The 13499-nt window shown below is 46.6% G+C and overlaps 1 protein-coding gene across 1 annotated transcript in view; it reads right to left on the reverse strand.

Moving 5' to 3' along the window:
- FHL1 (four and a half LIM domains 1) overlaps positions 1 to 13134 on the reverse strand; it is a 93265-nt gene extending 80131 nt beyond the window's left edge. The window contains exon 1 of the mRNA XM_016193151.2: positions 12741 to 13134. The gene's annotated coding sequence lies outside the window, so the exon portion shown is untranslated. The remainder of the gene's footprint in view (positions 1 to 12740) is intronic.
- Between the last annotated feature and the right edge of the window lie 365 nt (positions 13135 to 13499).

Consider the following 13499-nt stretch of genomic DNA (forward strand, 5'->3'; position numbering starts at 1 on the left):
GGAGTTGTACCCCTCTTATCCTACAGTTCTGTTAATGTCTCCTTTTTTTTATTGATTTTTTTTCCTTTTGTTGCCCTTGTTGTTGTTTTTTTTATTGTTGTAGTTATTATTGTTGTTGATGTCGCTGTTGGATAGGACAGAGAGAAATGGAGAGAGGGAGGGGAAGACAGAGAGGAGGAGAGAAAGATAGACACCTGCAGACCTGCTTCACCGCCTGTGAAGCGACTCCCCTGAAGGTGGGGAGCCGGGGTTCGAACCGGGATCCTTATGCCTGTCCTTGTGCTTTGCGCCACCTGCGCTTAACCCGCTGCGCTACAGCCCGACTCCCTAATGTCTCTTTTTAAACAAATAAAAGAAAATTTTAAAAGATTGCTTTCTCACAATTTTACTAAACTTTTCATTTTTTTATAGTAGAAAAAGTGCTTTCACATGGCAACAGCTCTAACTGTGAGTTTCCAAGTTACTCTGTATAAAGATTCTTTAAAAGCCACTGCCCAAGCTGGCAAAATAGCTCATTTGGATGGCACACAGCCTAGGTTCGAGCCCAGCCCATACTGCATTGAAGGGGCTTTAGGGCTGTGGTGTCTCTCTTTTGTCTCTACCTAAAAATAAATAAAGGCATCATCCTTTTTAAGCCATTATTAAACTTTAATTATTTAATTTGATAGGACTGAGAGGGGCAGAGGATAGAGAAGGAAGAGGGAGGGGTGGGGAGGAAGGGAGGGATAGGGAGAGAGGGAGGTAGGGAGAGAGTGGAAGAGAGAGAGAGAGAGACCAGCAGCCTTGCATCACCGCTTATATAGCTTTTCCCCTGCAGGTGGAGACCTGGGTCTTTGCACATGGTAATGTGTGTGTTCAAGCGAATGTGCTACCACCCAGCAGTCACACTGTTTTAGTTTCTTTTTATATGTATTTTTACTATTTTTTTTAAATTTATTATTGGGTAGAGACAGACAGAACTTGAGAGGAGAGGAGGTAGAAAGGTAAAGAAACACAGACACCTGCAGCCCTGCTTCACCACTCATGAAGCTTCCCCTCTGCAGGTGGGGACCAGCGGCTAGAACCTGGGTCCTTGTGCACTGTACTGTGAGTGTTTAACCAGGTGTGCCACCACCCGGCCCTTGCCATTATTCATCTTTGTAACTACTGCTGTGCATAATTTAACAGAAGATGTACACTCTTGAGAAACCTTATGTGATTCTGTCATTGTGTGCATGTCACACAACATACTTACTTACACCCAGGTAGAAAGAGCAGATACAGAGACCAGCATCAGGTCATATATGTGATCTGTGATTGCTCAAAATGGTGTTGGGCATGCCTGGCTAGGCACAGCTGAAATGCCTTGGCACTTAGCCTGTGAGTCAGGGAAGTGAAAATAAGGGTTAGATGCATGAAAGAGGTTCCTCACAACTGGTGTTCAATAAAGCATACATCATAAAGCTGCACGCGACTGTATCCATGACTCGAGAGACATGCGGTCTTGGTGGACATCCTCTAGTCTAGGTAATATGCTTCTACCAGAGAAGCTGTCCCAGTGGATCACACAGTCCCACACACTCAGGAGTACCATGAACAGAATCTGAGGAAGCTTCATAAACAGTGAAGCAGTGCTGTGATGTCTCCCTTCCCCTCCCCCTCCCTTACTCTGAAATTAAAAGAAAAAACAGAAACAGTCCACTGGAGTGGTGGAGTCGAGTTGCACAGGTGTGAGGCTCCAGTGCTGTCACCCCCCTTTAAAAAAAAAACTTACCCTCTTAAGGGACAGACTAATAAAATGTTCTTGACTGTAAAATCTTCACTTCATAAATTACAAACTCATGTACTTGCAGAGGACCTAAAACTTCAAACCGGAACTCTGGCGGTAACGTTTTATATGGCCTTGGATCCGGTGGTTGTGGTTGAGCTCTTTAAGTCTCAGTTGCCCCACCGGTAAAATGAAGGGGGTGGATAATGACACCATTTCTAGCATTGAACTGTTATTATGCAAACTGGAAGAGGAGGCATTTTAAGGAGGCTACATGAGGTGGCCTAACTTGCTGGCAGTGATGTCATGTCATGCTCATGACTAACATCTACCAAGAGATACCACAGTAATTAAAAAAAAGGTAAAGTTCTTTTTTTTAAAAAAAAATCTCATACTATATTTACAAACCGGAGATGGTGCAATGGACATTAATCTGCCATGGGGAAAAAAAATTCTGACTGCAGTTTTCAAAAAAACACAAAACACTATCACCTGACATATAGTGGTGGGTTATACAGTTAAAAATGTTTTCATCTTCTTCTGTAGTTTCCATTTTTTCCAAGAAATGGAAATAGACCACTGCTATCATTTGCTGTTCCATCTTTGAAAGGATTTCTACAAGTTCTATTGGAGTTTATTCTGAATGACGGGGGGGGGGGGGCAGAGTGGGGGTGGTGACAAAACCAGGGGGTATCATAATACATGTCTACACACTGCGGTTGATCATCCAAGTGTGGCTGATTGCAGGAGTCACAATTAGGACACTGTTATTATCATCAGAACGTATGGCTCTCAGTCCTATGTGGAAATCAAAGCATGCATTTTCATCTAAATAGCATTTTTCTTTTCTTTCTTTCTTTTTTTTCCCCACCACCATTCTGGCCCTGGAGAATCATGGTTAAAATTCCTTTTCAATTTAAAGTAAATGGAATGAAACACGAGGTCCTTCTTCTGCCCACAAAAAATATATATATACTTACCAGACAAAATATGATTGCTATTGAACTGTTACGTGTTTTCTCTCTTTGTATGCTCTTAAAACACAACACACATCCAAAGTTTAAAATAAATATTTAGCTGTCAAAACAAAACACATGTCCTGTGTGGAAAACACAAGTATGAATTTGATGATGTTTGTTATAAAAACAACTTCCATAGCAAAGACAAATGTTTAAATTGTGTGTAAAAGACGGCACAACCAAATGCCGCCATGACTGAGTTCCATGTGACAGTTCCAAGATAGGCAGAAAGTGAACTGTTAAAAAGATTGTTTCAGGCATCAGGCGGTAGCGCAGCGGGTTAAGCGCAGGCGGTGCAAAGCGCAAGGACTGGTGTAAGGACCCAGTTCGAACCCCCAGCTCCCTACCTGCAGGGGAGTCGCTTCATAGGCAGTGAAACAGGTCTGCAGGTGTCTATCTTTCTCTCCCCCTCTCTTGTCTTCCCCTCCTCTCTCCATTTCTCTCTGTCCTGTCCAACAACGACGACATAAATAACAATAACAATAATAAAACAACAAAGGCAACAAAAAGGAATAAATATTTTAAAAGAATAAATAAAATAAAAAGATTGTTTCACAGTCACTGAAACATTACTTGAGGGGTGGATCACATAAGATAGGAAATGAAACTCTTAAGTTTTAATTTGGGCGGATCTCAGAAACAATTTCCACATTAAACTCAATTCTCTCGAAGTGAAAAGGGTCCAGTAATACCCTCTCCTTCATTCACGATCTGCATATGATATATACATTTTTCCCACTGATGCCCTGGCTACTATTTCTCTCTCTAGTACCAGTTACTTGCCTCTACAGCAATCTCCTTCCTCAACCCCAAGCTTTAGAGTGCTCAGACAGGGACCAGGGGTTTAGACTGCGGAAAAAAATTCAAATCCCAACTCTGCAGCTCATTACTTGGATGATCTTAAGACAAGCTGCTTAAGCAAACTCAGCTGTAAGCTGCATATCAGAGATGAATGTGAGGCTCGGATGACAAAGTGGGAGTATTATCAAATTGAAAAGCTTCTGCACAGCAAAAGAAACCACCACCCAAAGAGACTCCTTACAAGATGGGAGATCTTTATATGCCATATATCAGACAAGAGGCTAATAACCAAAATATATAAAGAGCTCCCCCAAGGCAGCAATAACAAAAAACAAATTACCCCATGCAAAGATGGGGAGAGGATAGGACAGAATATTCACCAAAGAAGAGATACAAAATGGCCAACAGACTTATGAAAAAAATGTTCCACATCATTGATTGTCAGAAAAAATGGAAATAAAGAACACAATTAGATACCACTTTACCCTTCTGAGAATGTCATACATCAGAAAGGATAGCAACAACAAATGCTGGAGAAGTTGTGGAGGCAAAGGCACCCTCCTGCACTGCACTGCTGGTGGAAACGTAAATTGGTCCAATCCCTATGAAGAGCAGTCTGGAGAACTCTCAGAAGACTGGAAATGGACCTGCCCTATGACCCTGCAAATCTTCTCCTGGGGATATATCCTATGGAACCAAACACCCAACCAAGGAACCAAATATCCATCCAAAAAGATCTGTGCACATCTATATTCATAGCAGCACAATTTGTAATAGCCAAAACCCAGAAGCAACCGAGATGTCCAACAATAGGTGAGTGGCTGAGTAAGTTGTGGTATATATACACAATGGAATACTACTCAGCTATTAAAAATGCTGAATAAGGGGGTTGGGCAATAGGGCAGCAGATTAAGCACACATGGCACAAAGTGCAAAGACCAGCATAAGGATTTCAGTTAGAGCCCCTGGCTGCAAGGGGGTCACTTCACAGGTGGTGAAGCAGGTCTGCAGGTGTCTGTCTTTCTCTCCCCCTCTGCCTTCCCTCCTCTCTCAATTTCTCTCTGTCCTGTCCAACAACAACATCAATGATAACAATAATAACAACAACAAGGGTAAGAACAAGGGCAACAAAAATGGGAAAAATGGCCTCTAGGAGCAGTGGATTCATAGTGCAGGCACCGAGCCCCAGCAATAACCCTGGAGACAAAAAAAAAAAGTGAATTCACATTCTTTACCCCATCTGGGATGGAGCTTGAAGATATGTTAAGTGAGATAAGTCAGAAACAAAAGGATGGGAAGATCTCACTCATAGATAGATGTTGAAAAACAAACACTAAGCAGAACTTGGACTGGACTGGTGTACTGCACCAAAGTAAAAGACTCTGGGGTGGGGTGGGAGGGAGAGTTCAGGTCTTGGAACATGATGGCCAAGGAGGACCTAATGGAAGATCTCACTCATAGATAGATGTTGAAAAACAAACACTAAGCAGAACTTGGACTGGACTGGTGTACTGCACCAAAGTAAAAGACTCTGGGGTGGGGTGGGAGGGAGAGTTCAGGTCTTGGAACATGATGGCCAAGGAGGACCTAATGGGGGTCGTATTGTTATGTGGAAATGTTATACATGTACAAACTGTTATATTTTACTGTCAACTGTAAACTATTAATCTCCCAATAAAGAAATTTAAAAAAAGAAATCGTGTTAAATGAGATAAGCCAGTAAAAGAAGGATGAATACGGAATTACCTCACTCACAGACAGAAGATGAGAAATAAAAACAGAAAGGGGAAACAAAAGTAGAACTTGGTCTAGGTTTGGTGTATTGCACCAAAGTAAAGGACTGGGAGGTGGGGGGGGGGGGCTAAGGACCTGGTATATGATGGTGGAGGACCTAGGCTGAGGGTTAAAATGAGAAATTTTACACATGTACCGTTAACTATATTTACTGTTGGCTGTAAGCCATTAATCCCCTCCCAATCAAAGCGGGGGGGGGGGGGGTTCTAGGACTACTGTAGACCTGCAAGTAGGCTGGTTCCCTTTTCCCTTTCTCTGGGCCACACAACTCCAAGCATGATCAAAGTTGCTGCTCCCACTTGTAATGACTCTCAAGCAAGCTCACTGGTATGTAGGCCATGCTTGGACCTTACATTTTGTGAAGTGAGCTACTACAGAGGTGCTAAGATGGCATATGAACCCCAAGTCAGATTATCTTTTTTATTTTTTAGATTTTGCTTATTACATGAGAGAGAGAGAGAGAGAGAGATTTACACAAGAAAGAAATAAACCAGAGCACCATTCCAATACATGCGGTATGAGGGCAGGAACTGGAAGCCTTGGGCATACAAGTCTGATACTCTATTAGCTGAGCTCTTTCTCTGATGTCCAAGTCAGACAATGTTATTATTATTTTTAACTATGTATTTGATAGACAGAGAAATGGAGAGGGGAGGGGAGATAGAGAGACACATGCAGACTTGATTCACTGCTCCTGAAACTTCCCCCTTTCAGGTGTGGACCAGGGATTTGAACCCAGGTTTTTGCATATGGTAATATGTGTTATCAACTGAGTGTGACATCACCCCAGCAGTCAGACTGTTTTAATTTCTTTTTAAATTGTTTTTTTATTATATTTTGCTTATTATTGGAAAGACACAGAGAAATTGAGAGGGAAGGAGGAGGTAGAGAGGGAAAGAGACAGAGAGATACCTGCAGTCCAGCTTCACCACTTGTGAAGCTTTCCCCCTGCAGGTGGGGACCAGGGACTTAAACCTGGGTCCTTGCGCACTGTAATGATTAACCAGGTGCGCCACCACTTGGCCCCAACTGTTTTAATTTCCATGCCAACTTCCAACCTTGCTCAGCATGAGACAGAAAGGCCTGTCACTTAACCAACCCCCTCAGAGCGTGCATAACCGGCTGAAGTGCCTGACCCAGTGTGGGTCCCATAAACAGTAGTTTTTAAGGGGTGTTTAGGTACGCAGGTCCATAAACAGAAGCTAGTAACTTTAAAGGCTAATAAAGTGAGCCCAGCAAATTGCTCAGTCACATCAAGATGCTGTTGCTATTCTCTACTCCCCTCGAGTTACGTTTTACTGCACTCTGATGAGGAAATTGCATCAACCTTAGCAAGACTGACTGGATAATTCTTTTATGGAGTGGCTGCCTTACGCCTGGTGGAATGCCTGGCCACTAAGGCCTAGACACCCATGGCTCACCAGCCCCTCCCCGCCACAGGACCGTGGCCACCAGACAGGTCTCCAGATTGCTAAATGGGCCCTGGGGGTGAGGTTGTCTCATCTGAAAGCCACTGTCTGTGCTTGGGAAAACCTCAGAAGGCAGCCTGACAGCAGAGCAAAGGCTTCTCTGGGCGCCATCCTCCCTTTTATATCCAGAACTCAAAGGTGGCTATAGAAAAACAGAATTTCAGGGAGTCAGGTGGTAGCGGATATGGATCCCGGTTCGAGCCCCTGGCTCCCCACCTGCAGGGGAGTCGCTTCACAGCCATTGAAGTAGGTCTGCAGGTGTCTATCCTTCTCTCCCCCCCCCCCCCCGTCTTCCCCTCCTCTCTCCATTTCTCTCTGTTCTATCCAACAATGATCATGACAATAATAACTACAACAGCAATAAAACAACAAGGGCAACAAAAGGGAACAAATAAATATTAAAAAAAGAAAAACAGAATGTCAGCCCACCTTGCTATCAGAAGATGTGGGCCTGGCAAACAGCTCAGTGGATAGTGTACTGCTTTGTCGTGTATGTGACTCAGGTTTGAGCCCTGCCCCCAGTGGTTTGCTGCTGTGGCCTCTTTCATTTTCTCTCTGCCTCTCTCTATATATCTAAAAATAAATAGATAAATAAATATGTAAATTGATGTGTTTGGGGCCAAGGAGAGAAAGCTCCACTATTGAGCAAAAGGCTTACAAACCTAGGGTCACAGTTTGGATCCTCAGTACTGTGTATGCCAAAGCGGAGCAGTGGTCTGGTATCTCCCTCACAAAAATAAATAAATAAATTATTTATTTATGAAAAAGGGAGGACAGAGAAAGAGAGAACCAGAGCATCACTTTGGCACATGTGATGCCAAGGATGGAATTCAGGACCCCTTATTTAGAATCCATGTTTTATCTACTGTGCCACCTCTCAGGCTGCTAAATAGTGTTTTTTTTTAACTTAAAAAAGTATGGGGGAGTATGTGTTAAAGTCACAGGAAAGGAAGCTGCCCTGGCCATCAGCTTTTGTGTGTTCTATCCAGGGAGATGGACTTACGGATCAAGAAATCCACTGTGTCCTTTTTACTCTAAAACTCTTGTTTAAAAGAGACCATCAGGAGCCGGGCGGTGGCGCAGCAGGTTAAGCGCACATGGCGGAAAGCGCATGTACCAGCATCAAGATCCCAGTTCAAGCCCCCGGCTCCCCACCTGCAGGGGGTTCGTTTCACAGGCAGTGAAGCAGGTCTGCAGGTAATCTATCTTTCTCTCCCCCTGTCTTCCCCTCCTCTCTCCATTTCTTTCTATCCTATCCAACAATGACGACAACAATAACAATAATAATGATGACGAAAAACAAGGGCAACAAAAGGGAAAAAGAAAAAAAATACCATCAACCTTGTGATTATATAAACAATATTATTACACCACCACTCCCCCACTCTCCTCCACCCCGCGCCAAAAGAAACTACTCCGTGGCTGCGCGGTGGCACATCTGGTTAAGTGCACATAGTACAAAACACAAGGGCCACCATGCAAGGATCCCAGTTCGAGCCCCTGGCCTCCCTACCTGCAAGGGGGTCACTTCACAAGCGGTGAAGCAGGTCTACAGGTGTGTCTGTTTCTCCCTATCTTCCCCTCCCCTCTCAATTTCTCTCTGTCCTATCAAAAAATAATCAAAAAGTGGCTGCCAGCAGCAGTGGATTTGTAGTGCAGGTAACCTGAACCCCAGCGATAACCCTGGAGGAAAAAAAAAAAAAAGACTATGCCTTAGTTGGAGAGATGAGAAAGAATATGCACAGAGAAATGACCCAGCCAGTATCTGCAATGTATAATATGTACAAAAGTGATCGATCTTTTTGTGTCCAAAGGATTCTGGCAAATCTTTATTGCTGCCAACAAAGTCACTGATTTTCATTTTGACCAACCACTGCCAGAAGGCAGGAGTTCCTGTCCTCTGTGTGCCTGCAGTCACACACAGTCACCACCACAGGCAGTGTACTCAATGTTTGTTGAATAAATGAATAGTCATATAAGTTAATTAAATACTCCCTGGGCAAAAAAAAAAAAAAAAAAGACTGGAGAGGAAGGAAGAAAGAAAACCTTTCATTGCTCTCATCCAACAGGAGCTGAAAGGCCTTTTAAAGGAAAAAAAATTACAACTAACTCTCTTTTACCCTAAATCCAAACAACTGGAAAGTCTGATCAACCAATATAAATAAACAAATAAATAAAATAAATATGTTCTAGACAAAAGTTCGGGAGAGCAACCAAATAGGGAAGGAAGGCCTGGAGTTCAGGCAATCAGGAACATTTGTTCAACTCCCACAGGGTTATAAAAGCCAGTGTTGTCAGGATGGTGGGGGGGGAGGAGGGGGGGAAGAAATCCAAGATAGGGAGCATAGCAACAGGAACCAGACTCAGGGTGAGCCAGCAAAGCCATCATTTCTTTGAGTGTCAGAATCTGAGAGAGGAAGGATCACTTGCTTATGCAAAGTCTACAGTCACCAATTACTTTGCAAATGGATGCAGGCAAAATCTTTAGGATACAGTATCTATAGAGATGCTTCTGGGAGTTTTTTGTCAGCTTCTGAAATCTTTCATCTTTTCTTTGAGCCCCTCCAGCCCCACGGGACAAACAACAGGTTCTTGAAAAGCCCTTAAATGACACTCCATTTACTTCTTTTGTGCAGAGAAACTGGAGGCCTACAACCTATCAGTACGCTTCTCTTCTTGAAAGATCTTAGCATTCCCAACATGCTATTCAGAAGAAAGGAAGGGGGGTAACTGGGCTTAAATTGTATTTTAAAAATGGCATCTTTTCTGGTTGCTGCTTGTCTATAAAGGGGCAGCAGATTAATACTGTAACTAGTAGTATTGTGGTGTTTATTAACTACGTCTTACTTAAATGCATTCTCATCAATGTTTGAGATTTAGAAAAATCTGCATTTCCACTTAAACAAATCCTCTTATCTTATTTAAGTGGCCTACCATGGCACAAACTAAATTATCTCTGGTGCACTGATATCATACAACAAGAATCTTACCAACTAAAGTCTTACAGAAAATTAACTTTCATTTCACTAAAATAAATGTAGGTTTGGGGAAAAGAAAACAAAAACATCACTTTACACTTCCTCTCCACTATTCCAAGCTTGGGATCCATGATTGCTCAACAAATTGTTTGGCTTCATATGTTAACTCTCTTTCCAATCACCAGGTTCCAGATGCCACCAGGATGCTGGCTAGGCTTCTCTGGATTGAAGACCCCACCAATGTGTCCTGGAGCTCAGCTTCCCCAGAGACACACCTTACTAGGGAAAGAGAGAGGCAGACTGGGAGTATGGACCGACCAGTCAAGGCCCATGTTCAGCGGGGAAGCAATTACAGAAGCCAGACCTTCTACCTTCTGCAACCCTCAATGACCCTGGGTCCATGCTCCCAGAGGGCTAGAGAATGGGAAAGCTACCATGGGAGGGGGTGGGTTATGGGGATTGGGTGGTGGGAATTGTGTGGAGTTGTACCCCTCCTACCTTATGTTTTTGTTCACTAATCCTTTCTTAAATAAAAAATTTAAAAAAAAACATCACTTTAAAAAATGCAATAGTGGGGCTGGGTGGTGTGGCGCACCTGGTTGAGCGCAAATGTTACAGTGCACAAGGACCCAGGTTTGAGCCCCTGGTCCCCACATGCAAAGGGAAAGCTTCATAAGCAGTGAAGAAGGGCTGCAGGTGTCTCTCTCTCTCCCTCTCTATTAGCCCTTCCCTCTCAATTTCTGGCTGTCTCTCTCTATCCAATAAATAATGATATTACAAAAAAATTAAAAATGTAATAGGGGAATAAACAGTAGCTTAGAATTAAAAAAAACATAAATGGGTGTAGGATCTATATGAGTCTAAGCTATATATTTATTGTGAGGTGGTTGGTTTGGATGAATCATGATCAGACCAATTTCCTGTTGCATAAAGATTATATTTGCTCTTGAAAATGTTAAATAAGCATTTTTAAAGACTGAAGGTGAAGACTAGATTGAAACCTTATGCAACCGAATTGGGAAGACACAAATGGCCTCACCACAGTAAAAGGATTATGCCTTTTGCAGATAGATGTAGCTTTCTTCAAGCAAATGTAAGTGGTAGTTTCCAAAGGCAAAGCTACCATCTCAGAAGCCCTAGCTTCTTCAGTGGGGAGCTGAGGGAGGGCTCTGTTCCTGGAGATGAGCTGGGAATGGGAATTTTTGCCTTTGCAAAAATTCCAAGGGGATCTTCTGCAAATGTTCACATTTTCCAAGAAACCACATAAAACCCACATCAAGTGTCTTAATTGGGCTAGGAAGACAGTGTAATGGTCTGCCAAAAAGGAAAAAAAGGAAGGAAGAAAGAAAGAAAAGAAAAAAAGAAAAAAAATTATGCCTGAGGCTCTTGAGTTCCTAGGTTCAATCCCCCCCCCCCCCCCCCCCCGCACCATCACAAGCCAGGGTTTATCAGGAGTGAGAGAAGAGAGAGAGAGAGAGACCCGCTGTTCAGATGCCTGCTAAAAAGGTTTGATAACCTAGGGAAGAACTCCAGGCAATTACAGGATGATGGTGCCAATTAGGCAAACTGGATCCATTCCAATTCAACCCAAAGGGGGCTCAGACCATCTCGATGGAGAGATTTAAATGGGTCTTGGGAACTTCCAGCAGGGACACGCGTTTGTTCCAGCCCCACACCAAAAGCCCAGCAAAAATGCTACTACGCCGATGACGCCATTATCTCTTGCCCTTCGGGGAATTCAAAATCCAAACCTCGAAGTCTCCTTAATCAACTGCGTTCGCGTTCTCATTCTCTCATTCTCTCTCTCTCTCTATCTCTCTCTCTCTCTCTCTCCCCCTCCCCGTCCCCTCTCCTCTCCTCCCTGCCTCTCCACTTCTCTCTCTCCCTCTCCACTTCTCTCTCCCTCTCCCTCCCTCCTCTCTTGTAAAATTTTCATCGCAAAGGCCAACTCAAACCAACAAGAGGTACCCGCACACTCTCGAATGCTGGGGGTTTCATAACATCGATCTCGGGAAAGTACGCTTAGTCTGGCTTCGTCCACTCAAGAAGCCCTTGCTAGTCCTGGGGCGACTAAGCCGAGGCCCCGGGAATGGAAGAGAAAGAGAAACTTCGAAAGCAGACATCTCTCTCCTGGGAACCTAGGGATTTCACGCTTTGGAGAGCCTGAAAGGTTACACCCTGCAGTTTCAAAAAGCCACCTACTAGGGTTCAGCCCACGTGAGGGAACCTTCCACCAGCTTCTTTAGGTTCCACGCAAGAGCTGAGCAACCCCCCCTCCCTGCCCCCATTCTCCAACTCTCTCGACACCCCCTTTATAGGGTGGACCTTCTGCCTCCCTCCCCATTCTCTCCCTAACCACCCCCTGCTCCAGTCACCCCTCCCCAGCACCTTCAAACAGAAAACCTAGGCGAACCCCCTTACCTCCAGCTCTTGTGGCGCACCCCCTTCCTCACTCACCTTTCGAGCCAAGGCAGGTCCCCCCCACTCGCCCCTTAACCCCCGTCATCCTTCCCGAGGAAACCCAGGGGACCCCCCCACTTCGTAATCACCCACTCCCCACAATTCCCGTCAGCCAGCCTTACACAGGGATCCCAGCTGCCCCCTCCTAGTCCCACTCCCTCCACTGGCCGCCATCCCCAGAGAGAAAGCCCTGCACCCTTCATCCCCCCCCCATTCCACAGAGAGAAAACAAGAACCCCTCCATTTTTCTCTCTTGCCCCCCTCCCCCCACCCTCTCCCTGCGCCGCCCCCCAACCCCACGAGGCCTCCGCACGCATCCGAGGGGGACACCCCCACCCGCTGTCCCACAGACCCCCAACCACCCCGATTCCCACCCCTATCAGGGGGCCGAGGCCCCAGGCCGCAGGTTCCCTGCAGAAGGGCTGGAGGACAGTGGCTCCTCCACGCACATGCGGAGGGAGAGCGGGCTTACAGGCTGGGCTGCTGGCAGGGCGGCGGGGTCGGGGGCCGCTGCCCGCTCCTGGCCGATGCGCGGTGGCGGCAGAGGCGGTGGCGGCGGTGGCGGAGGTAGCCACGACCGACTGAGGCCCCTCGGCCGAGCGCTGGATGTAGGGCGCGGGAGGGGCACGAGGGGAGGGGCGCGGGGAGGCGGGGAGGGCAGGGCGCGCGCGCGGGGGCGGGGCGGGGCGCTCTGACCACCGGGGCTGCGGTGCGGGGCGCGCACGCGCGCGGGCGCAGGGCACGGGGAGGGGGACGAGAGCACCCCGCGCGCCCACGTGCCCCACCCCGCTTCTGCAGCCGCCTGGCCGCGGGCCTCGCGCGGGCGCGCGGGGAGGGGCGGGGCAGGGGCTGTGCGCTGCGGCGAGCGCTCCCGGGGGCCTGCGCGCGCGCGGGCAGGGGGCGCTGAGGACCCGCCCCTCGCTGGCGCCGCAGCCCGCAGCCCGCGGGGAGTTACGAGCCATTGCGGGTGGGCGGGCGGGCGGACCCAGGAGGGGGAGCCAACAAAGAGCAGGGCGGGAGCCGCGCCTGGCTCCGGAGGGGACTCCGCCAACCTGCGCACTTGCCAGTGCGCCCTGGGCCTGCGGTGCCTCTCCTGGGGGGCCTGGGCTGCGGAACCCTACTCCTTAGTACTGAGCCAGAGGGAGCCAAAGAAGCCCCTTGCAGAAGGCACAGGCCACCACCTGCTCGTGGGCCACGCCAAGAGGCACGTGGCGACGCCTTCCGCCCTCTT

This window comes from Erinaceus europaeus, chromosome X (genome assembly GCF_950295315.1).
Source record: "Erinaceus europaeus chromosome X, mEriEur2.1, whole genome shotgun sequence".
Lineage (NCBI taxonomy): Eukaryota > Metazoa > Chordata > Mammalia > Eulipotyphla > Erinaceidae > Erinaceus > Erinaceus europaeus.